We start from the raw sequence: 25319 nt of genomic DNA, 5'->3' as shown, positions 1-25319 counted from the left end.
TCATATGCCTGTAACAGCTCACAAATCTCACTTTGCCAAATCACATTAGTGTGTCAGGAGGATCCAGCAGGAGCAGGAGCAGCACATTATACAGCAGGAAGTTAAAAAAAGGCAGATTTGTTTCATTATTGTTTTTTACTTTTTCACATGAGAATATATTAAATTAATTACCTCTCTAGAGTAAAGTGTTTATAGAGGATATAAGATGCATTTACATTTTTTCAACCACAAAAGGAGGCAGAGATAGTGAGTATAATCAAATATAATTGCTATCAATGCTGGAATATGATCATCTCCCATGTGAGCCTCGTCTCTGTGCACATTTATTTAAAATGATTATGGAGACATAATGGCTATAATGTTTTTGTGGTTGTGGATTATTGGACTTCATCTAATTAATATCTGGTGATTTTATGATTCCTTATTTATTCTAAACATAAATTTACATAAATAAAACTGGAGTAAGATTTAAAAGCAAAATCAGTTTGTGCTGTACATGTACGTATGTGTGTCTGTGCGTGTTATGGTAATGTGAATAACTGATGAGTGTAAATATCTTCTGGTTATTGTGAAAGAAAAGCGGTGTGAACAGTTGTACAAGTTTCATTGCAGCAGTTCGACAATATTCAGAAGCCAACCATCTCCTACACATTTCACATGCCATCTATGATCATACAGAGCTTTGTATTTTTCATGAGTTTGGTTTATGCTTTTTCCCCATCACATTACCCAGTTCAACAAACGCACATGAGGAATCATGCACTGTTGTGCATAGTAGTGATTGTTAGGAAGTTGCAACATTTCATCTTCTTAAACCTAAAGAGTCTTAAACACATATGTTCCATGTCACAAATAATATGGGATACAGCATTTTGGTCTGATCCAGTGTCACCATGAGCCAGCTGTGTTCCTAATAAGGCCCATTGGATGTGATCTGAGTAGGTCAGCCTATCACAACGCAGCATGGCACATACCTTGGTTGCCAAAAGCCAGATCAAAGCTTATGTTTAATTTAGCACGTTTCAGCACTGCTATTGTAAATTGGAATAATTGAGAACCTACTTATGTTATGCAACTGTTATTAACCTACAACCTCAACAACAGTACTGTGAGGTTTTTGCCAAAGGAGGTTTACAAATTGAGAGGAGATGGATTTATTTTTACCATTCGCATAGAGGAAAAAAACCTTGAAATTTTGTTGTTGTATTATTTATTGGTTAGACAAAGCCCTGGGACCACAGGAGACTTATCTTTAAAACTCCCTTTCCCACGATATAGCATTTATAGGTGGTATACAAACACTCAGTGTAATGTTGCTCTACACATATATAATAACATACATTTTAAATGTTTATTAATATATGTATGTAATATATGACCCCCCCTATGTAGTATCTGTAATTGCTGTATAAACATTTCAAGCCGAACTGAAATTAAAAAAAAGAAAGAAAAAAGAAAATTCTGGTGTTTGTTTTGACTTCTCTACATACTGTTGTTGGTCAAAATTATACTTGTATATAGTGCATTGTCTGTGTAGTTGGGCACAAAAAATAGTTCATAATATCACTTCAACGACCACACAGACAGTTAACCTGTGCGGAGCTGACATACTCCCTACTCCACAGGGTACTGTTTGTAGTGTTGAGGTTACAGGACTAATGGCTGCTGTGAGTTTTCAAGGACCTGTCATAATTTGCTGTCACCACAGCTGGACCCATGAAAGACTATGGAATATTATATCATTTAAAAAGTTGTGCCTGGAAACAGGATTTTCTACCTGTAACCTTAATTTAGTAAACTTGTACATTTATGTTTGCATCTGTAACCTTAGTTTTGTAAATTGGCACATTTATGTTTGAGCGTGTAAATTCTAGCAAGCTTGCATTTACATACTTTAGGCTCAACATTTCAGTGTCTGCCTACAAACTCAATGATGCAAACGCAAGAGACGGCAGGCAGGTTGGATACAGTGCAGGATATTTAATGAATAATATAAAGTCACTGGAGACACTGGGAGTAGGAACCAGAAACCAAGACCATAAATGCAGGAACACCGAAGATATAAGGCACAGGAACTAGGGTCAGAAACACGGGACATAAACGCAGAATAAACTCGGAACAAACACAGTGCGAAAGCAGACGACTTGACAAAGACCAAACTGAAAACTGGACTATAAATACACAGAGTGTGATTGCAAACTAGACACAGGTGAGAAAAACAAGACACAGATGAAACACGAGGTAATCAAACACAGGAAGTAAAGGTGACAAGACACAAGGAGAAAATATTTCAAAATAAAACAGGAACTAAAGTAAACAGACAACAGGTGACACAACACACGGGCAGACTGGGAGCAGATAAACTGGGGAAGACACTAGGAGCAGGACTGGGCTAACCAGGGTGATGCAGGGCAGGTGAGAGGAGGTGCACATAAACACAGGAGGAACACACAAGGGAAACAAAGAAAAAAACAAAACCAGGCAACACACACAAATGCAACACAGAAACTCAAGAGAACAAAATACACAGAGTCCAAAAACAGAAAAAGTCCCAGTAGGATGTGACAGTTTTGCAAGTTTGTGCATTCAGTTACAGGCTTGCAAGCCAAAGTTCATGACCTGAGAGGTATGCCTTACTATTTTGCTGTAACTTAGGCTTAATTTATAGCTGCCTTAATGTAGCCTAACCTATAGTTATATTTACTTTCAGAAACATAACTTTGTGAGATTGTGGCCCAAACACTACATTTGACCTGTAAATGCTAATTTTTATTCTGTATTGAGTGATTTTAATGTGTTTATTGCCTCACTCTCTGCTAGCTAGTTTACAGCAAAATAATAAGCTAACACTAACACCATGCTAACATTATGGTGCCGATATAATCTTAATTCTGTCCACCCTCAATCTCATTCATTCTGGGGTTTATACTGATTAATACAGTAGATTTTAAAGAGGTTGTTTGATCTGGTTCTGTGAGGCCAACAGTTTGAAGTGTGTGTGGTCCAGTGGGATTTTCTAGCTAGCAGCTAGTTAGCTGTCGACTGTCTTGTGATTGAACAACCTAACCAATTTGATTCACTGTAGTGGGTCCAATAAAGCTGGTTGGTCAAAAGTTGAATGTCCTGCTGCTCCTTCTTACAAAGCTCAGTGTACAAAACTGGAACACGCAATAAACATGTCAAAAATATGTTCACACAATCCCGCGTAAATCTTTGCCTCACAGGCATAGCTCTAATGGGGCTTTTTTCTGATCTTTATTCAAGAGCGTGGTCTTTCAATTTGAGAGCATAACTTATTGATTTCATGTTCAGATTTTGTAATGCTTTCCCTCAAAACCTTGCCCTCGCACTCAAATAGCTCCTGCTTGCACTTGGATTTGCTCTGCTTCTGTTCAAACTCTAAGCTTGCACTCAGATATATTGTTGCTTGCACAGATTTCCTGCTACAGCTTCAGCCCTTCTCGCTCTCAGGCTGCTTCACTGCACACTTGAGACATCTACTCTCAGATTTCTGCTCTGCCCTCGGGTTTCCCAAAATTCCCCAACCAATAGAATGCCAGGTGTAGTGTTGACCAATGAAATGATCCCTGCCTCCTTGCAGGTGCGTTTGCCTATTTCTTCGAGCATTCCATACGGTGATTATTCTTCAGTCTCCTCAGCTCTGCCTTAGCTTAGTGCGCAGTCTTAGGTGGTAGTGAGTCTGAGCGGTCGTGGTATAGTGAGTTGGTCTGTTTTCGGTAGTTTTACATTGCATTTATCATCATCATGGTAAATTATTGCGTTTGTGCTGGTTGCACAAACTCCAACCTGTCAGGACATCGGGTCCACTGTTTTCCTAACAGGAAAAGGAACGGAGCTATCTTTCGTGCCTAGGTGCGTTTTGTGCAGGTGAAGAGACAGGACTTCACTTCAGCATCTGTTACTTAAAACGCGGCCGTATGTGGCGCTCATTTTAGACTGGAGGATTATCATCCCAGCAATATGATGGAGTTCAGGATGGGATGCCGATCCCAGGAGCGGGTGAGACTCAATGCTGGTGCGGTTCCGTCAGTGCACACAGCGGGTTTATCATGTCCGCCATCAGCAGCAGCCTCTGGTTCTGCCCCCAGCGGACCTAATGGTCATGGTTCCGTCAGAGATTCAGTTCAACGATAACGTTAACTGTGCACCGTAAATATTGTTTTCTAACGTTTGCTAACCTCAAAATTAGTCAAAATAATGATTTTTAAAAATGAGACGCAACGTCTCATACGTGTTGATTGTTGTAAGGCAACATAGCTAGCTTCTAGCTAACACCCCCCAGCTAAGAAGGCATAATGGCTAACGTTAGCTAGCATTAGCAATGCATTTTGTTACTATACTGTACCGTTTACATATGAGAAGGCATAATTGGTAACCTAAATTTGATAACATTAGTACCCTGAAGTCTAGTTACAGCTTGGTGACTTTGTTTGCATTTCCAATAAATTTGTAAATGAACTTCCCTTGTTTTCTTGTACAACTTTTGGAATAAAAGGACAGTTAACATAAATAAATATATATATATATATATATATATATATATATACATATATATATATATCAGTGCCCATACTTTTTCTTTTACCATAATAGCTACAAACCTGCTATTGCTGTGTTAGAGGGGAAAACAATATCACCTTCATGACTCAGGAGCGTGAATGTAGCAGATCGCTAGCCAACATGGACTGCCAAAGTCAAGGACCTCAAGTAAGTTTTTTTATTTCAATAGTGCTCTTCCTTCAAATTGAATTGGTTGAGACATATTTGTGGCACAAGAATACTATCCTTGGCTTTCAAGTGTACGTTATGGGAGCACTGTTGCTAGGCAACTAACAACAAAATGGACGCCGCCATGTTTCCTTTCTTTTTTTTCTCTCTATTTTAGTGTTTAGGAATTGGAAAAGTACCAATAGCTATCATATTACGACAGTAGAAAACAAAAGTTAATTGAATGAGCAACTACATTTTAAAAATGCAATTGGTGCATTGTGTACATAAATATGTATCAACTTTAAATGATGTTTACCATTGTTGTGTCTGCTCTATTAGAAATTTTTCACATATTGTAAATTAGTTAAACACGTCCCCACTTGCAGGTACCATATCTGTGTATCTACAAATTAAATCAGGCACATTGCAGACATTAAGCACTAACTTTCCGGTTGAACAACGAGGTGTCTATTGCTGATAAAGCTGAAGAAATCCTTAAATTGTGTCACAGATATTATTCCAATTTATTCCAATCTCAATTAATGCTACAGGGTGATTACTGGAGATTGAGATACACATTTAACTACTCATAATTTCTCTGTAGAGACATATGTGGCAGTGTTTCTTCTTCTTAAAACTTTTACAACTATTGGTGATACAATGAATGCCAATGTCGAACACTGGACTACTGAAATGAAAACAGAATCACCGATAAACAAGGTTGTACATGAACCATCACTTTTACTAACCCACAAGTCAATACGATTACTTTCACTACCAAACCTGCCACAACAGTTGCATGAACAACTTATTCATCCACACCCTGGAGAATTCTTGTCCCAGATGGAATGCCTCCATCAGGACTACTTTGAAATCTTGATGATCTCATGTGTTGAACAGGGAAGGTGATGGTGCTACTGCAACCTGCAACAGCATATCTTGTGTTCCCTAAAATGTGACTGGCAGTGATGACTGAACTTTACATTTGCTTTGAAACATCTCTTCTCTTCCTGCAGGACAGGAACATGACCTTGCCCTGTTATCTACTCAAGAAATGCTTTTGGAGATGATGAGGGAGGTGCAGCTTTCTCCATCCCTGATTCAGTTTCCTATGAAAATTAGAGGCAATGAAGACAGAACGCAACATTTTAAGATTGATTTTTCAGAGATTAGACAACAAAAACCACGTACTATGGGAGTAGTCCATGTACCTAAGCTAAGAATTTGTTTCTGCTACTATACAGACAAAAATGAATTGCAAATGTCAGAGAGGGTTCTTATTACTCTGCAGATGGAAAAAATGATGAACAGAATGTTTGTACTACAGATCATATCTATTTAAAAAGTAAGGAAGAGATATTGTAAATGTGTAATGGGTTTTGGAACCTCTGTCACTGGTTTGATTTTATGAACCAATAAAGATGATTACATTTCAGTCACAGAACAGCAAATCATTTTACCTTGCTCCAATTCCTGCAGATGATTCATTAAAGTCACCTCCACCTGGTCCTTGTTTGAGCCTCTCACTGAATTCTGCTTGGAACTGTGGAAAGGTTTTAACAATTCTCAGTTCAAATTATGTAGCAATGCATACAAACTGAATTGTGCCATGACTCATTTCATTAACCGTATATCAGATCTAATCAATTGATTACTAATCATTTATGAATCACAGGGCCGTGCCCAGACGTTTTGGGGGGGCAGGTGCTTAAGCCAAAAAAAAGGGCATTGGTAACTGAATACATGAATTCACATCATACGTCCACACACACACGCGCACACACAGTGAGCAGAGGAACCAATCAGAGCAACTTTGAATGGGATGGAGATAGGAGGATGAGGGCATCATACCACCTTAAAGATGGCTGGCAGAGAGTGATTTAAGTGCAGGGCGTGAAGGGGGAGGAGGGGGAGGCTTTAATAGAGCCTGCTGCTAATTGCTCTGGTGGCATCTTAAAACCTGTCTCCCCTAAAAGCCCTTGGAGCCTGAATACTGCTGCTAACAGAAGAGCTGCTGACACAGGAGGAGAGGAGAGGAGAGGAGAGAGGAAAGGACAGGAGGAAAGGAAAGGAGAGGAGGAAACAAGATAGGAGTAAAGAGGAGAGAAGGAGAGGAAGAAACGAGATAAAGAATAAGGAGGAGAGAAGAGTAGGAGAGAAGAAAGGAGAGGAGGAGTGAGGAGAGGAGATATTCAGATATGATTGCATAGACTATTAACCACATAATGCATAATTATTTGTTTCAGTTGCCTGACAAAGGAACTAACTAGCCTACTAGAGTTCACTTTTTTTCATTGACGACACTATTTTACACCAAACTAGCTTACTTGTTGTTAAGTTTAATGCTGGGCTATTTCCTGAGTTAGGCTGGCTGTATTGAAATGTTTTAAAAGTGATATAATTTAACAACAGTGACAAACAGTGCCATGGTTTAGGACAATTTATTGTTACCCTACTTTCACCAATGAAGGCAGGTCAGGGAGACGTGGATCATGCTGCTCTGCAGGGCGCTCGATTTGCGCGGGTTAATTTGTGGCTGTGACAAGTTGAAGAGGAAGGGGCAGAGGCTTGTGTGGTCTTGCAGCATTAAAACTCAAATACAGTTGTTGGGCATTACAACACGCTTTTAATTCATGCCATGATCCACTAAGGGCACTTATCTAGTCAGAGGCCAAAAGGGCAGGTGCTTGAGCACCACCTGGGATCTATCTGTGCATGTGCCTGATTAATCAGTTGGTCAAATAAAATGTGACCCTTGCAATCATACTTATCTCTAACACTGATCCTGCCACATCCCCAAGTCATGCTAATGTTTGTCTGGTTTTTATGTTGAAGTTTCATGTGTAAGAAGTCCAATCTACACTAAACAAGTAAAGTGAGCACTTGTCACATTTTTGCATTTAAGACCAAACTGAAGCACACAGAGTATACCATTTCATTCATTTCATTTACTTCTAAGCCATGTAGGACTGAAAAAAGATTGTCATGATGTAACAAAAACATTTATCTTAAAATTGTATCTATGGTGCACTTACTGTCATTTCTACTCCTGGTACAAACAAAGGCTGACAGTTATCATGGTATTTGGCCATGATATCGCACAAGCTATACAGCTTCAAGCCATCCCTTATCTGCAGCAGAATCAGGAGCAGCCTCAGGTTTGCATGGAGGACAATAGCACTTTTCTAGTAATAAATCGCATGCACAAACACACACACACACACACACACACACACACAAACATAATTAATCACAAAATACTCAAAACTTTAGGAATTTATGGGCAAAGTAACGTGTAATGGTTTATTTGGGAATACAATGAAACCAAAGTTTGCAGCATTACTCATTATTCATATATGTACATCCATGTATAGCCACCAAGTGAGAGATAATCAACGAGTATCTGTGTGTGTTAAGAATGTCAAAGTCATGCCTTAAAACCATTTAACACACACCTACAAGCTGATTATCCCGCTTATGCCATGTATTCCCAAATCTTTGGTGGAAGTTTTGCACTCAGAATTGAAAGGTTATGAAGCAAGAGCTTACTATTGTCATGACAACTTGCCACACTGTATTCGCTGCCAGCCTGAACCAAGGCATAAAATTCACGTAAGGTGTCATTAACCATAACTGTAGAGAAAAGTAGAGAAAGTTTCTCAGTATATCAACTGCCCATTTTGTTGCCTTTTTTGTATTAATGTCATCCTTTTCTTCCTCTATCATTTTAAGCTCTTCACGTGTCATTTCCTTGTGCTGTGTTTCACTTGGTTTCTTTCTTGTCTTCTCCATTTCTTTTTCCTCTGCTGCATCCCATTCTTCAAAACTTCATAACCAATAAGCTTTGACAGTTGTGCTCTTTAATGTTGCTATGGTTACAGGTTGGGTAGCAGATGAATTTAGAACAATGATTAAACTATGTGTGCAATAAATGGTTTTAACGCACACCTGCCAGCCAATCAGAAAAGAGTATTCACCCAGATCATGGTATAAATTTTATTTAATCAAAAATTGGGGAATGATATTTCATTTTTTTAAAAAGGCAACTATATCACCAAAATATGGAAACCCAGTTATGGCACAATGGCAGCAAAAGGGAATGATAAACAAAACACAAAGTCTGGTCAGGCAATAATGACCAGACTCCTGATGAGCCCACTTGTGATTGGCCAGCTTTACGTATCAGAGTTGTGTAACTTTACGTCAATGCAAACCAAACGTTTCTTGTTTTACTGCTTCAAAGAAAGTAAAAACGTGTTCCCCACTGAATTAGAGGAGTTTTGTTAGCGGTGCTAAAAACCGGTCGAAACAACAACATATGGAGCTATTTGGAGCTATTTGTTCAGCGGATCAATTAGAAATAATTCAGGGAGGAATAGTACAAGCAGAAACAGCCACAGTGATGATGATGTTTGATGACGAGGTGCAGATGACCAGCACACCTCCAACAGGTAAACTACTTATTTTACTTTGCTGTGCTGTGTAATGGAGTAATGGCTTGGATAACTACTCGCGGAGCAGAGCAGCAAATTTGCATGCTGTGCACGTAGCAGATGTCAATATATAGAAATCCATCACAAATTGATGCCAGCTCGGGCTGAAAGTAGAAAAAAAAGTTGGAAACATTGAAAGCATTCAGAGCAGTTTGAAGTTGCTGCTTTTTGCTCACAGGGATTACTGCTATATACATTTACATCGTCATTTGCCACTTTTAACATGAACATCCCACATTGTGACATTTAATATATGTCTGAAAATAAGGAAAAGCATAATATCTCCCCTTTAAGGTTTTATGCGATAGTCTGTTTGCACTCAGGTATTCCCTTTTTCTATGCCAATACCTGTTAAAAGTGAAGTGCTTCTTCTCATCAACACTGAATATGGCTAAACTGTGTACAGTAATACAGAACAGACAGGTTGCTGACATGGGATTTAAGTCATGGTTTCCATTCTTTCAAGTATACTATTGGTGTTTTAAAAAGAGTATATGGCATATAAAATTGAGGGCAAGCCCAGGGTAGTATATCCAAAAAAGAAAGGTAACATTAATACATTTCGATCATGGAACTTTCCAATGCATTAAAAGTGTTCATATATACTTTGTCCTTATACGTGTCCAAATAAGTGAATTTCACATGGCATGATTGTGCCTTCCAAACACCACAATATTAAAGTTATTCAGACATGCTCCTATTTCTAATCTTAAACAATTAGATGCTGTCTACTACTCAGCTCTTAGATTTATTACTGACGACCCACATGGCACCCATCATTGTGTCTTGTAAGACAGGCTGGCCCTCCTTCTCTGTCAGGTGAGATCAACACTTTTATCTATTCATTTATAAAGGACCACTTCAAAACTTACTACCTTATTTATTGTCACTCCTGTGCCCAAGACATTCTACTTTTAACACCCGTTCTCAGGACTTGCTGACACTATATATTCCCGCAGTAAATACTAGTCTTGGCAAGACAGCCTTAAAATATTTTGCTCCATTCGTCTGGAATAATTTACAGAGTAGACTGAAACTTGACACACTGATATCGATAGGGCAATTCAAAAATTTGGTTAGAGGTTCTATTGATTTTAGGTGTAATTGCTTTACATCACATGCTTGTATTTTTTATTTCTTTTTTAGACATACGCCATAGATATTATAGAATTCACGTATTTATAATTTGTCACGCTGTTGTCTGTATGAAGGTATATTTACATTTTCTTTTACTACTATTTTAAATTGCTGCTTTATTACCATTATCATAATATTTTATTTTTATTATTATTTTCTTTTACTCTGTACTCAGGTCTCACTTGCAAATTAGATCTCATCTCAGTGTGACTTCCTCATTAAATAAAGTGTAATATAAGATGCTGCCACAGTGACTTTGGGCGCTGATCCTCTCCCAGTGACAAGAAATAGCTCTTTATAGCTGTCCAGCTGTCGTGTAGCCTCTTGACAGCAGGCCATAAACTTAACCGTCTTGTGGGTACACGTCTCAGTACAATCTGATAATCTTCTTCCACAAATGCACACACTGCTGTCAATTCTTCTGTACGTTTTGAGGATGCTGAAAAATGACACACACAGTTGTGCACTATGTGGCCCATACAGTTTGCCTTTATGATGCCGCTGTTGTTCGCTTTTAGCTTCTGGAAAACAGGATTGTTTTTGCTGTAATTTACACTTGCATTATCGGCAGTGCATGCTGAAATCATGTCCAGTTGCAGGTCATTTTCTTTTCATTTGTTCATAACCTGGTGGTGTATGTTAGAAGATGACTCATCATTATCCTCATAAAAGTCAAGGATCTTGCTTTTCTAACCCAACGCTGGTGTCCAATATCAGTGTCAATACCAGTGGGAAAAGTTTTGCAGTGCCATAATTAGAAGCATCTGAAGCCACTGACAAAAGGCAGTGTGTGCATTTTTGTCACTCTGGAGTTAAACCACTGTGTTTTTAATTCTCTCAAACAATTTTCAGGTGCAAGTACATCTGCAACTACGGACGCTGTTTTTATACGACCACAATCTCCGAGTCTCGAAAAATGGACGGTGCTAGCTTACTACCACAGTCTGCTGACCTGTATGATTGGGAGTGCTGCACAGTGTGGTAAACACTAGTTATTTCAGCTGCTGTTACCTTATCTGTCTGGCAATCATCTTTGGGTTTCAGTAGGAATGCATCCATAGATCGGCACATCTCTTTTGGAGCCACACATTTCTTGTGAGACTCGCATGTCGCATGTACTATGTCGCTTCACATGTACCCCCCCCCCCCCCCATGTGTACCTCATTGGGCATAACGTAGGCAGCAAAGGTGGTGACGGGTTAACTTGCACTTGACCCACATGTGCACAGTTTGATTGACATCAAACACAGCCCTCTGATGACAGCTTCCCCTGCTTTCTACATAGCCATTGGATAAAAGCCAGATTTTAGAAAAGTATCTGTCCTGCAGTGGTTTGACTTTTGAAAACTAAAGCCGGCAAGGACAGGACAAGGGATAAAAATGCTGTGCAGTCCCGCATAAAGTGGGACACGTGGTCACCCTAATCCACCCAGGAAGGCGTTTCCTCCAGACTGTCAAGTAAAACATGATTACACAATGATGTTAATTATGTTAACGAAAACTATGACTAAATATGTCAGTCAACTGTTTTTTTTCCAGACGGCACCAGTGTCAAACACTAACTGTGACTATATCAACATGCAATAATGTTGTCACAAAAAAAAGACTAAAATGTAGTTTAAAAATAAAAACTGTACCAAAATCTCTCTTTATTTTTTATTGACAACAAAGAGGAGAGGAAATATTATAGACTTTTGAGAGGCATAGTCTGAGGCATAGTCTGAGTAGCATGTTAGCAGAGAAGCAGCAGCGAGTGCTCCATCTGTGTCTACACTAAGTGCATCAGGTGCAGTGTTGAGTGTAGGTCACCCACATTTAAAAGCACTAAGAACCCAATACACAATAACTGTAGTTACATACATAAACAGAGGAAAATAGACTTCAGTTCACGTTTATGTGTATTTAGTGTGAGTGAAACACGAGCCATTACGCAGCCCATGCAGACAGCTGTATTGATTAAAACAGCAGTGTATAACGTTACCTTTCCTTATCATGGTTGTTGTTATTCTAGCAAGCCTTGCCTTGTTTAACCTTAATATGATGCCATGTGAACTATCTTGCTAGACAGCAATTATGTTAACCTTGTGTCATCATTAAGTCCATGGGGCACATTTGTTTTCTTATCTTGTTAACACCAACCTCAGATCTATTTATTCTATTTTTTTTGATGCAAGAAGGTTGCAGTTAGTGTGGTAAAGCCTTTATGTTACGTTAGAAGAATACAGTAGAAGGGAACAACATCAATATTACTGGGGAGCCTCTGTATTGTTGAATTACTAAAGGTAATACATCCCAGAATTTGTAGTTTTTATTCAGATTCTAATGGGATTAAAATAACCAGAGTCAGAACAATGCTTAATTAATGCTACTGATTTTCTCTGAGGCCATATATACTAATAGCACATAATTTCTCCTTCCAGTACTTTAACTTTTAATGATCATGACCTTTATTCCAAGTTTCACACATTCTAAAAAGGAATTTTCTGTTTATCTCTTACAGAGAAAAAATAATGTATCTATTTTCACCTGTCTGCATGAGTTGGCATGGGCTTGTAAATAATCCACTGGGTATTCCATTTGACATACTGGATATGCAGCCTAAATGTAAAAGCAGTAGCACGGAAAGACAAGAAAATGACTTCAATTCATTAAATAATTGCAGTTGCTTGCATGACAATTTTATCTTCCTAGGGCTGGTTTTAAATGTTTTGTACTACCAAATTTGGTCTCATTGTTGTGCTTAGTGTGGTATTACTAGTCCCTGGTTTAGATTCTGCTGGAATGGACTCAGCAACAATTGTCACATTAGGGAAATACTTAAAAAAGATATTAGGGGTTACACTTGTTAAATCCTGCCTTAAAATGATGAGAAAAATCAAAAGCTGTTCAAATTGAATTACCCCTCCATGAAGATCAAAGTCATCCCCTGATGATGGCTGGTCCACACAGGACTCCTCAAGCACAGCCAACACTTGCAATGGCATCCTAGATCCACAGACTCTACAAGTTGCTTTAGGCATCTTTTGGAATTCATGTGTGTCTGGAGGAAGGGGGGATGTATCTAAGTCATCCTGGAGTGGAAGAAGGAGGAGTGTAGATGGTGTTCTTTCCTCCTCCGGTTATTTTAAAAAGTGGGCATTACAACCTTCAGCTCCTGGGGAGATAACTGAAAGTTTGTGTTGTCCCGATCCATCTGAAACAATGAGCAATGAGTGAATAAATGAAGAATAAAAACATGAATAAATTATTCAGTGTATAGCTACAATACCATGGGCTTTATACTGCGGCCAGCCTCCTGATATATTCTCAAGTTTCGGGTTCTAACTCGTAACGAGTCTTGAAATCTGTACAAAACACAATACACCACATTGTATGAAAGAAGTATACCCTTCATCCATATTCTATGTTTTGAAGAATTTACGAGTGTATTCAGATACCTCACCAAATTTTAGGTAGAAGTATTGAGGATACATGATACATTTTCAGTTCTCAAAGTTAGTTTTGTACAAAAACAAACTAGTTAATTAATCCAGGTTGGCTTAATTTACCTCAAAGTGGTCAGCAGACTTGGGCAGTGTGATGGTGTGTCTTACCATCCCAGCAAGGAGGAGTGTTAACTCACCCGTGGGACACACTAGATGTGCGAGCCCACGTGACACGCGAGGCTGCTGCAGAAGCGCCGCAGCAGACACGCTTCCAGTGTGGATGCTGCAAGCATGCGAGACGCAGCAGTTCAACGACGCACACGCACTGCTGAGGTTCACGCATCCAGTGTGTCCCAGGCGTTACTACTTACTGTTGGTGTCCTGTCTGTGTTTTCGTTCAGCATATAGAACTGCAGGGTTACAATCTTCCCACTGCTGCTGACCATCCTACAGGGAGAGCAAAATCTTTTTCTTCCTGTTGCAGGGGCTTTTGAAAAGAAACTTGGAAATAACCTGTGGATTCACATATAGTCATATTCATCAGGCCAAATCTTAATTTTAAGAAATTATTTGTTCCATGATGCATATTACAGTGGTTGTCTTAAGCTTATAATGCACCGAGTACACAGTAAAAGTTAACGGATACCCAAGGCCCCTTTTAGGGATCCTCAGTTTGCCACACTGGCAGAACCCTTTTAAACACATCGGTTCTCTTAGGAACTTGAGGTCGTTTATGAGGTTCCGTGAGGAACCCTTTTTTCCAGCCTGGTCTGGAACCACTTTGGGTGCTTCAAAGCACCATTTCCTATATCTGAGGTTCCTCAAGGAATTTAAGCTAATTTGGGGGCGCTCTGAGGCCTGTTATTGCTACTGCTGCAATAACAACTACTTCTACTACTACTACTAATAAACCAAAAGATTACAACAGCAAATCAAATTTAATTCAAGGATAATTTATTCAATGTTTTTTTTCTGTAATACATTAAGAATTTAAATAAGAATACAATAATGAAGTATAAAATTAATAATAAACATTATTTAAAAAGCATTAAATAAATAACAAATTACACAATAAATAAGCAATGAAAAACAAGTAAAACAAATAAATAAATAAGACTAGAATTTACAAAAGCAGTACTAAAATTACTTTAAATTTTTCAAAAGCATGTGATGACTTACTGGCACACTCGTCACCACCAGATGAGTCATTTCACAGCCAACTCAGAAATCCACAATTTACCACCACACACACTAATTTTGATAGTGGAGTATTCATTTAAGTTCTTTAAGTAAAAATACATTTGATTGATAGAGATTCACAAATGCTAAGAATTGCTTGCTTTTCTCAGATTCATATAGCAATAAAATGAAACCTTTGGGGTTTTTTTAGCTGCTTGTTTAATAGGGTGATTCAGAATATAAGGAAAACAACACCTCTGTATTAAAAAGGATTTACTTTTTAAACATTTGTTTTGCAAACATCTCTGTAATAAAATACAGGGAACGGGTACCGTTTTAAATATTTATTTCTCCCATCACATCTGTAGTAAATACATGGAACTATTAACATTTTGAGAACTAGCTGTTTTGAGCAGTCTTGTCAAGGAGATTTGTGAAATCAAAGGAGAATTGTTTTGGCCATGCGTTTGTAAATGTTAAAGACATTTCTATGATCAGTTGGGATGTCCCTTTCAATGGACAACAGAAGAAGATCTGACAGTCTCTGTTTCTAAGCTGGGTCTTGATCAGCTTCAATTTGGAGAACGATCAGTCGACTGATGCAGTTAACACTGGCAATGGAGCATTTATTTGAGGAGTTTTGTCTGTTAGCAGGGCTACTCAAAGTGTTCTCTTCCACATTTCATGACAGTTTCATGACAAGATACATTAGGAAAGGACAGGAAAAATGTAAAACTTGTTTAACATGCCCAGGCAGAGGTTTAAGTCCTACTGGGCATTCCATCTAATTACTAATGGCTAATGCAAACATACTTCATCTCTCTCATCTCCTCCCTTAAGCCTCTAGCTGTATTTTGCAGATCCCTTTATATTGTCTTCAATGTTCTGTCTCTTCTTGGCATTCTCTACAAGTGCAAGTTAATCCAAGCTAAAGGGTTGTAAACACATTTTGAATAAAGAATACTCTAATGATTTCCTTTACAGGTTTTATTATACAGCAAAAGGTTGATTTCCAGTTTGTGCCAAATATTTAATACACAGTTGGCTAAGTAGGCTATGTATCTAATTAACCAGCTTTTACCCCTCTAGCATATTGTTTAGCATGTTCGCATGTTGGACAGGCCTGCATATAAAACCGACTCAGAAAATACAGTCTACATACATCAGTAATGCATCATTAATCAAATTTAATCCATACACTCATTTTAATTGCAAAAAGCCTTACTATGCGACCTATCTCACAAACTGTAGTAGTATCAAGGTTGCAGCTTAGACTGCACTGACCCAAAGACAATAGAATAATCTATGGGGGTGTGACTGAGCAAGCTAGTGAGTAGTGCTGTATCAAAATCAACTGAATGGAATAATGTCAGCTACAACAACCACAACATGTTTTTAAGGGTGCTTTATTTTCCTAATGGTCAGCTAACATAAAGGATACATCCATTTCTACCCTAACGGCGAGTTTACTCGATTATAAATGCATCTTATAGGGCAAGTATCTCATTTTCTTCACTGGAAGGGCACTTCACAATGTTTTTCTCCCACAGAAGGCACCCTAAAGGGACCACAACAGCAACTCATAGGGCACAGCATTACATCTTGTTGGGGTATTTTACAAGGTACTATCACATTTTCTTCCACTGAAAAGGCACTTCATTCCAGGTTGTCACATACAGAGGCCCTCTATAGGGCACTTGCCCCTCCTCTGAGTCCACCAGTGACAAAATCAATGTCCCAGCACCTTTGATACTTTGACCAAATTAATTTTTAGCACATTTTCATGCAAATGTTCAGTACTTAGCAATATGTGCTTAACATTAAAAGAGAAATTGAAAAATAACAAAGCAAGCATGCATTAAAAGGGAAAAATCAATGATGCTCTTTGCTTAAGAATCTGTGCCAACATCACCACTAAATTTAGATGGGATTTTTAAGTAATTTCAGCAGTCGCATAACAGCTGTTGGGAGCTTGATGTGTTAAGAAATAAAACAGATGTGACCAAATTATGTACCACTAATAAAATTAATAGCACCAGTGTTATAACTAATAAAATTACGGGTCAAACCTTGATCTAACTTATGTAACAGTTTTACAGTTCACCTTTGCATGCCTCTTCAGCATGTGATGGAAGTGCTGTGTTATACTTTGCCAGCAGAACCCCAGCTATGCCTCTTCTTCCTGTCTCCATCAAAATTCGCTCTGCACTCATTCAAAATGCTGTCAGAATTCTTCTGCCCATGTCAATCTTGTACTTCGACATCATTTCTGAAAAAATCTGTTTTTGAGAAAGAGATCTTAGAAGAGAGATCAAGTTTGAGATTGCATTTCTAATCTATAGCTTATGTTTCCACGCATGATGAAAGGGTTAGCATCTACTTACAATAGCTGGAAAGTGCAGGGGAGGGTAAAGGATCAGTATTTCATGGGTGCGTCTTCCTTTCACAAACACCTCTCTTGCTCAGGTCTCTTCATTTTATCCTAGAGCATGGCAATGTTAGGTTTCTTCTTTCTACATTCTACCTGCATCTTTATCATGTGTCGATTTTGGCTGAATTCATCCTCTGCAGTCTCAATGTGAGAAATGCAAAACAAGTAACAGAGAAAAGTAAGGCCTTGGAATAAGCTGAGGGAACCTTCAACTTTCAACTTCTGAGAGCTTGTTGAAGTTGAAGTTTCAGCACTTTTTTGCCACTTTAATTTTTCAGCAGTCAATTTTAGGCACAACAGCATTTATGTTGCAGAGATGCTTTATCAGTAGATCCAGGACAGTCTATCCCAAGACTACAGTCTGCTGTCAGCAGGCAGATGAGACTTACAGAAGAATTAGCATATCAATATTCTTAATGAGTAAATTAATTTTATAACTTAATACGTACATAATAATTTCTAAATTTAATGTCTGCATACACAAACATTCAAAAATGTTATTTGTCCATGCTAAGTTTTGGACCATGCTTCTAAAAGTTTTAACTTGGGGCACATGTGCTCCTAAATAAAAACAAAGTCAGCATATAGCCCTGTCTACAATACTGAAAAAATGGTTAACATGCTGTGCTTTTTATCAGCTTTGCACTTGTGCTGCACAGGCACATTGAGTCTACAGTAAACAATGCATTAAGGATACAGTAGCTGACAAAAACAAGGCATGCTGCCACAGACTGTGGTTGAGAAGTTTAAAACATCCTGCTATTAGCCAAAGACCAGTCAGAAAGGCACAAAAACACACCAGAGGTCATACAAAGTGCTGTGGGCTCTTAAAAAAAATCCAATGTCCTGGAAGCTTTGCAGGTCCATGCCTGCTAAATGCTAACAAGTGACTCTAGGAGATGTTGTGACAGTAAGACTGCATAAATAGTTCCCAACTAACACTAGCTAGCCAGATAGACAGTGATTCTGCATCCTTTTGTTGATGATGAACCCCTGATGACATTATTAACCAAAGAGTAATGGAACCTATTTCACTTTACTGAAGTGAAATATGTTCTGTTGGATGAATAAGTTTCCCATAACAACTTGTAGAATGTCGGATCTTTTCCATGTTCATTAAACAGCTGTGGTCATCACACAGCAGCAGGAATGATGCGTGTTTCATCTACAGTCTGGTTTGAGTGAGGGGCTGTGCATCATTTACGCGCAGATGGCACAGCAGAGGAAACTTCATTAATTATTTAAATCTTCCAACATGGCGACAGGATCTTTCAGGATCTATGATAATTAATGTTCTGAATTTTCTTAACAGTCTGGAAAGCTGTTACTCATAGATTCCACATTTAACAATAAAATCATTTAAAGTAAAGCTTCTATCCTCACGATGCATCCTGAGCTCCATCAGATCTGTCCAGACATTTTCATTACATAAAAGTTTGAACTCAAGTTAGACAGGTTAGACTCTCTAAATATTTTCAGTCGCCAGTTCTGCACATGGACGTGTTTCCATATATTCAGTGTGTAAAATATCCTCTGATAACCAGAGGTCCTCTGCATCAACATCCTGTATGCCATGAACAAACAAAACATGTTGATGAAAACATTTTAAAACAGGTTTACACACAGTCCTGCTTACTTTACACAAAGCTGGCACAATGTGGATAACTACATCCATCATTTAAATATTTAGACGAAACAGTGGTAAAACTTGCATGCTTTTCTAACCAGCAAATTTCCAAACCTGATTTTGTATCTGTTTATTTAAGGATATTATAAGTACTTAAAAGCATAAATGAGGACTTTCAAATATTCAGAGGATGAGTAGAACTGCAGAGTTTAAATGTATTAATTATCCTATATTAATAAGTAGCAGCACTGGTATGCCAGCAGCTGCAGCACACATGAGAACACATCCACTTTATTCTCATTCTATTGTCAGCATATTTGGATTGATGTATATTAATATTTGAGCCTGTTCCCAGTCCCAGGGCGTCAAACACCACTGCTTTGTCATGCCCCTCGGCGTCTGATACCCACGCACAAGGTACCCTTTGGCATCTGTATGAGATGCACCGGGCTTTCAATTAAGTTCTAACACCTGGCGGGAATGCACTCTATTTTGATAAGAGCTCAGACAGACAGGTGAACACTGAGGTGTGTAACGTGAGCTAGATACATAATAGTCTATGTAAAGGGCCAAAGCAGTGGTTTTACATGTTCTTCAAAGGATGGAAGCCAATGGATGGTACAAAAGAGAAAGTACACACAAGCTGTAGCAAAGGAATTAAAACACTGTTGTGGTCCTTTAAAGTGAATGAAAGTAACTTTTCCATTTCTTTTCAGCCTTCTGAGAGAAAAAAATGGCAGACAGTAAATTGAGTAACCTCATGAGGGTAACCTCATCATCTGCCTGTGACAAGAGCCCCTCCCAACTCCCCAGAAAATATAAGTTCCTGAAGGTTCTGGGAGAGGGCAGCTTTGGAAAGGTGCTGAAATGTTTGAAAAAAGACACTAAAGACATTGTGGCTGTAAATATCCCCAAACACTTAGACGATGGCACTGCCAGCAAGGAGGTAGGACACTTAATTGATTTTGATGTTAACAGCTATAAGAGGTTTTGCAGTAACTGGTATACTAAGTACCCAGTATTAAGTAAGTTATATTTGGTAAGTGCAAGTGCAAAAAGGCAATTTCTTTCAGTTAGTGCCAAATAGTACAGTAATAGCCACAGTTATTGACAAGAATACCTTTGTAAAAATATAGTGAGTAATAATTGAACCATCTGTCGTGAGATTGAAGCACAACAGTATGATGTTCTGCCTTTTCTATAATGCCCCATCAGTCCGACTGACCTGACCTTCATACAAGTTGAACGTATGAACTATCTGTATACAACTAATACTTTCAAACTTGTCTCCAGTTTTCCATGTTGCAGATCTTAACGCACCACAACTTGGGCCAGTGCAATATTGTCAAGTTTTTTGATTGGTTTGAAATGAAGTGTTGAAAGTCTTCCAGATGTTGGATATCAGCTTAGAAGACAACATTCAGTTGTATTACCCAATTCATCTGGTAACATCAGAGTCATCCAACAGGTATGAATACAGTACCATCAGATAGCAAGCAAAGCACTGAACACTGTGTCAGGTTGAAATTACTGACCTTGTACTTGCAGGTGGCCAAAGCATTCGACACACTGAAGAGCATCAGAGTGATCTATACTGGATACGTCCCTTCAGAAAGAATCTGAAAGACTTTGGCTTGGCCATACCAAGTTTTACTATAAGTAGCTGTGTGCTTCCTGTCCATAGTTTCTGTTTATTCAGTTTGTCCTTGTGCTAGATTGTATTTTTTATCCTTAAAATATGACAGTGTTCCTCATTCTGTGTAACGCTTTTCTTCCACATTCAGGTCTCCAGAAATAATTTTGGGCCTTTCATTTTCTGAGGCCACTGATATGTGGTCAGTTGGATGTGTGATGGTCGCCATGAGCCTCAGTTATCCACTGTTCCCGGGGGAAGATGAATATGAAGCAGTAGGTCATTTACTATAGCTGGACTCTCTGCATGCTGTCCACTCTGTTACTAATAGATCGAGTACTGCTGCATGTACTCTTCCTGAAGGGACAGCCTCAGTTTGCTATCTAAAGAATGATTGGGTGGGGAGCTTAAAAGTAAAATTCTTTTTAGTTTTGTACAACTTGGGTCTTATTTTCACACTTTTGACCATCATTTCAGCTGTGAGAACGTTTTACTCACAAGCTTCATTTGCTAAGATAGTATCCCACTCTGACCTACACAGTTTTACAGTCCATTTACCTTTTTCACAATGTGTTCACAAATGTGTGTACTGCTGTGTACACCATGTGCTGGCTGCTCAAAGACGGACTCAGACTTTACAGACAGACTTCTCATAGATGTAGGGAAGGGATTATGTGATTCTTGCTGCACTAGCTCCTACTGTTAGGACCGGGAGCCTGCATGGAACAGGGTGGTGTCTGAGGAAATAGGGTGATTCTCTAGCGTTGCACCCTGCTGGTGAAGCTGCTTGCTAGCAGGTGAAAAGAAGGAGCTGGCAACACCATGTGTGTGTAGCTGGTTAACCAGACGGGCTAATGTTAGCAGATAACATTACATGCCTGTTGCATATCTTGTTGTGATGCTGTGTTTTATCTCCAGCTGTGATTCATTGTTGAACTCCTGGGGTCAGCCAGCAAACCATCTTCTGAATAATGGGAGAAAAACATTCTGGTATTTCAACAGGACTGACTTTAACGGCTGGAGGCTCAAGGTACCACAATAACTCATCTTTATCAGTCTCTTCTCTAATTAAGATGACATGTTTCATCCTTCCAACATTTAGCAGTTAATCAGTAGATTTATTGCAATATATTGAACCTTCTTTTAGACACCTCAGGAGTACTGGGGAAAAATATTGTCCCTCACAAAGACATTCCTCTCTGGATTATCTGAAACAGGTAAGTGTTAAGTGGGTATTAGCTGTCATTGTCACTGTCAGTTGATGTTGATGGAGGTAAGTCCTGTTTCCTGGCCATCAATGTAACAGTGAGGGATTGTCTTTTGATAGCAATGAAGCTTCAGAGTCAGCAGCCACTCAACCCTTCAGGCGCCAGGCCCAGACCAGGTCCAAAAAGCCCATGGAGAAGACCAGTTTTGATGAGAGCTAGGTGTTAACTCATCCTTGTCTTCTCTAGAGGAGTGTGTGGTACAGAGGCAACACTTCCTGCTTTTACCAGATTAAGTCCTCTTTTTGGCTTAACACAAACTGATAGCAGACCATATGTCGCTTTCATCAACATACTTTTGACATAAACCATCCATGAACCTATTGTTTTAGAGCAGTCAAGTTATTTCCAGGGTCTGAAATTCCAGATGTAAAAGTCCTGTTCATTTTTTGCATGGACAAGCTGGCTGATATTTGGGACTGAGCTCTGCAGTGGCACTCTCATGCTGACTGGCTTCTCTACTGTAGAAACGGCAGCTGAGGCTCATGGGTATTGTAGTGTGTAAAGCCATTCACTACTACTTGGCCATTTCTAATTTTTAAATGTCTGACCTGCCGATTCCAGTGTCACACTGTGTGAGCGACGTGCACATTGTGTGTGTGTGTGGGGCTGTACTGTCTGTGTGCTGTGTGTGCAATGTGCATGTTTTGTGTGTGTTGTCTGTGCTGTAGCAGCTGTGTACGTGAAGCAAAGTGCAGCTGGCAAAAAATCAGATTTATGAGACTGACTGGGGCCAGTCACTCGTCATGGCCGATTAGCTGATAAACAGCCGATTTTGATCGGCGGGCAGATCGATTGGTGCATCTCTATTTGGATTCTATTATTTTAGATACAAGGATGGTTCCCTCTTTACAACGATCTCTCCTTTCATCCAGCTGCTCAGCACTGTGCTTTCTCTGTCTGCAATCTATTATTGTGCTCATGCTTACTTATAAAAAGCTGATTAAAAAAGAAATAGATTGGTTACGCATATATATGGCAGAGAAATTGGTGTTGTCCAGGGAATAAAATCTACCTGTGGAAACCACGTTTTTGGTGAAATAAAATAAAATTGAAATAAAAATAAGCTAAAATAGAATAAGACAGATAAAATATAGGAATAAAATTTACAGTGCAGCACAAAAAATTAATCAAGAGCCTCAAATTTGATTTAATAAAAGGCAGTGGCAGCCTTGATTTAAAAGAACTGAGAGTTGCAGCAGACTTGCAGTTTTCTGGGATTTTGTTCCAGATATGTGGAGCATAAAAACTAAATGTTGCTTCTCCATGTTTAGTTTTGATGTTGGGGACAGAAAGCAGACCTGTTCCAGACGACCTGAGAGGTCTGGATGGGTCATAATGTAACAGAAGATCAAAAATGTATTTTGGCTCTAAACCATTCAGTGCTTTATAAACCAACAGAAGTATTTTGAAAGCTTTTGCAGTTTCTGTTCACAGTTTTTTTTACATGGTAGGGTTCTTTGCCCAACACCTAACCTAAAAAGGAAGTTTTGGGTAACTTTTTGTCAGCCTGTCCACCAACGTTGAACCTGCCAGGCAGAGGGAACAGATGGGTGACATAGGAAGTAAAATAGGTTAAAGATAAAAAATTTTACTCTTGACTTTTTAAGGCAAAGTCCATCTGCCTTAAAAAGATTATGTAAAAAGTTGAAATCAGTAAAGTGCCATGAATGGACGGTAAATGCAGTTGAAAGTCATATGTTCAGTGCCAACAACCTGCTGAATCTAACAGCTCCTCTTCTGACTGGTGGTAGAAGGCCACTGATAAACACCTCAGCATTCAAGGAGATGACTGTGTTCAACAGATCAATAAAGTCTCATTTTTCACAGCATCATTGGTCCCTATGTGCACTATGATGGTTTTCATAGTTATATATGCAGCAATGGTATGCAGGATTCTTTCTGCCATGTCAGAGATCATATCCTTGGGAAAGCAGAGTATTTTGGTGTTTTTACTGCACATTCTTCTTACATCTTTTACAGCAAATTCACCCACAATCAGAGTTTGAGGCCCAGTCGTTAGCTTTCCCTATAGCCTTTTACTTTCTGAGTTACTCTCAGTGCGTACCCTGCTGTGCTGAGCAAATCTGTTCTCTAGTTGCACACTCGGTTGTTGGGGAGGTTTGTTGCTAGTTCTTCCTTTCTCAGCTGTCCATGGCTGTGTCCTACTAAGAACAGGGGTTGAAAAGGCGCTCTGCCTGGATGATAATGCAGGCCAGCCAGACGCATCATAAATCTTAGGGGGCTGAGCTCTGCCTGTTACTCATCCTCTCATTTCCCAGGGAAAAGATTTACTCTTAGGCTTTGCACCAAGAGAGTTCCAGGGAGGCAGTGTTAATTTCATTGACGAAAACTATGACGAAAATTATTCTTCAATGACTTTTTTTCACTGACGAGACAATAACTAAATAAAAACCAATTTATGATGACACTATGATGAAATCTATTGACATTTTCATCAATGAATGAAAACTAGATGAAAATGTTAGGGTGGGACAAGTTGGGAAGAGATCTAATCAGAACTACTCAAATTCAAATATGCTTTAGTGGCACGATGGATCAGCTAATCTCTTTGTGTGGTAGGGAGTGGGAGATTAGATGCACACAACTGAATAGAACTGATCTACCCAGCAGGAAGTTAACTGACATTCACACTTACTGCATGTCTCATAAACTGTATGGAAATGTCAACATTTGGGAGAAAGAGAAGAACAGATATTTGGATATATTTCACATTTGATGTCAAGGAAAAGAAGACCCTTTGCAAACCATGTAGAGCGACAATCATCAAAACACAACAAACTTGGAGCAACATTTGCAGACGAGTCGTCCCCAAATTCATGCAAACGTAAGCACACTTAAATGGTCTTTTTTTTCAAGCTAATGTTATTTTATCCGCTAACCCAAGCTGGTGTGTTTTTGCTAAACTTGAAATACAATACAAGCTAAAAGAAACCACTGCTGTCCTGTACTGTACTGTAGGTGATGGGAGAGAAAAATCAGATCTTGATTTTTTTTCCCTTATTCAACCTCAGATAGAGAAGACCTCCAATGACAAGAATGGGCCACTGAGTGCAAATAAAGCTGGTTCATCCCAGCAGAATATTTCAACAGCCCCTCTAAGTGCTTCAAAGTACAGAAGTGACTCTGAAGAACGACACATCAAGGAGGAAGCCACAGCAAAATGGATTGGACGCACAGGATTACCAGTCACAACGACTGAAGATGAGGACTTTGTTCTAATGATAGAGACAGTAGATAGGAAGCTTACTGTTCCAAAGAAAACTAAAATAAGCAATCTGATTGACATACACTATGAAGATGAAAGACAAAAATTCAAAAAGAAACTGGCTGCTGCCCGGAGAGTATCTATTGGCTTCATTCCTTGCTATAAGTAA

The 25319-nt window shown here is 38.9% G+C and overlaps 3 long non-coding RNA genes across 4 annotated transcripts; 2 read left to right on the top strand and 1 right to left on the bottom strand.

The window, feature by feature from the left end:
* Positions 1 to 2524: 2524 nt before the first annotated feature.
* LOC121908688 lies at positions 2525 to 5830 on the top strand. The gene is made up of 3 exons (XR_006099297.1): positions 2525 to 4020; positions 4615 to 4728; positions 5748 to 5830. It is a non-coding gene; the product is annotated as an uncharacterized LOC121908688 (long non-coding RNA).
* Positions 5752 to 8618, bottom strand: LOC121908687. Its single transcript, XR_006099296.1, has 4 exons — positions 8281 to 8618; positions 7767 to 7916; positions 6192 to 6274; positions 5752 to 5840 (listed from the first exon to the last, which is right to left on the bottom strand). It is a non-coding gene; the product is annotated as an uncharacterized LOC121908687 (long non-coding RNA).
* Positions 8619 to 9141: 523 nt separating this feature from the next.
* LOC121908684 lies at positions 9142 to 23132 on the top strand. 2 transcript variants are annotated; one of them, XR_006099292.1, is made up of 7 exons: positions 9142 to 9182; positions 19740 to 19969; positions 20317 to 20491; positions 20572 to 20931; positions 21575 to 21686; positions 21804 to 21873; positions 21984 to 23132. It is a non-coding gene; the product is annotated as an uncharacterized LOC121908684 (long non-coding RNA). The 2 variants fall into 2 exon arrangements; XR_006099291.1 differs by lacking the exon at positions 9142 to 9182 and adding an exon at positions 14912 to 16587.
* Positions 23133 to 25319: the final 2187 nt, after the last annotated feature.

The sequence above is a fragment of the Thunnus maccoyii genome, chromosome 12 (assembly GCF_910596095.1).
Source record: "Thunnus maccoyii chromosome 12, fThuMac1.1, whole genome shotgun sequence".
Classification (NCBI taxonomy): Eukaryota; Metazoa; Chordata; class Actinopteri; order Scombriformes; family Scombridae; genus Thunnus; species Thunnus maccoyii.
The sequence above is the reverse complement of the archived record's forward strand: the minus strand, read 5'-3'. Positions and strand labels throughout refer to the sequence as shown.